Below are 1,080 nucleotides of genomic sequence, written 5' to 3' on the forward strand. Positions count from 1 at the left end.
TAGTCCCCCGCTGGGCTCCTATGAAAGAGGTGGCCAAGATCCAGCTGACTTTGCTCCCCAGCTGCAAGGAGCCAGGCTGCATTACACTGCTGGCAGCACTCAGCATCCCCAAGGAGGCTCTCCTGGGCGGAATCCAAGCGCAGCCACCACCCGGGGCTGCATGGTCTGCTCTGCAGCTGGGGGAAGCTCATGCTGCAACTCATGGCTGGGGCGGTGGCCAGAAGAGGTCCCGGCCAAGGCAGCTGGAGCCTTGCCGCTCCCAGCCACCATCGCTGCTCCTGCCGGATGCAGTGGTGTGGGTGCCACCACGTCCACTCAGGTCCCCGCGGGGACCATCTCATGTGGGTTCTTTGTCCCAGTGGCTGCACCACTGGAGCTCTGAAGGCCCTCTTAGTGGTGTGAAACTCCACCTCTCTGCTTCCTGCTTCGTCCCTCCCTGCCTGAAAGCATCTGGGCTGATGTAAAAGTGCTTCCCTCTGAAGGGCGCAGTCTTCTACAGGGAGGAGAACAACTTAAGCTGCCTTAAGATGCAACAGATGCTTCACACAGCTATAACTGTGTTCTCACTATGGATGGTACAACTCATTTGCTAAAAATGCCTACTCAGCAATATGGCATATAGAGCAAATTTTATAAATAAAACCTTCACTGTATACAAACTATAAAGAGACTGTAGTATTATACAAGGCCATAACTTAACAGGGGAGGGGGGAAATGCCTTTCCTGTTTCCTATATTGACAGCTACCATTTACAATTACTATTCCCATTGTCCACCAAAACATTTGCAGCCATGCTTCATATTTGTTTTCAAAGTTGCAGCTAAAGTTCATTTTTGCTCTGTGCCAGTAATGATCTCCTGCAAGACATGTGGGTATTTCTCTCTCTATCTCTCTCTCTCCCTCTCTCCCTGTACATACATATATACACATATATATACATATTCTAGTATCCAGCTTGGAAAGGTTGCCCTTTAAAAGATTAATGAGTGACTAGGAAGGATCCTTCCTTCCTTCCTTCCTTCCTTCCTTCCTTCCTTCCTTCCTTCCTTCCTTCCTTCCTTCCTTCCTTCCTTCCTTCCT

The sequence above is a fragment of the Oxyura jamaicensis genome, chromosome 3 (assembly GCF_011077185.1).
Source record: "Oxyura jamaicensis isolate SHBP4307 breed ruddy duck chromosome 3, BPBGC_Ojam_1.0, whole genome shotgun sequence".
In the NCBI taxonomy this organism is placed as follows: domain Eukaryota; kingdom Metazoa; phylum Chordata; class Aves; order Anseriformes; family Anatidae; genus Oxyura; species Oxyura jamaicensis.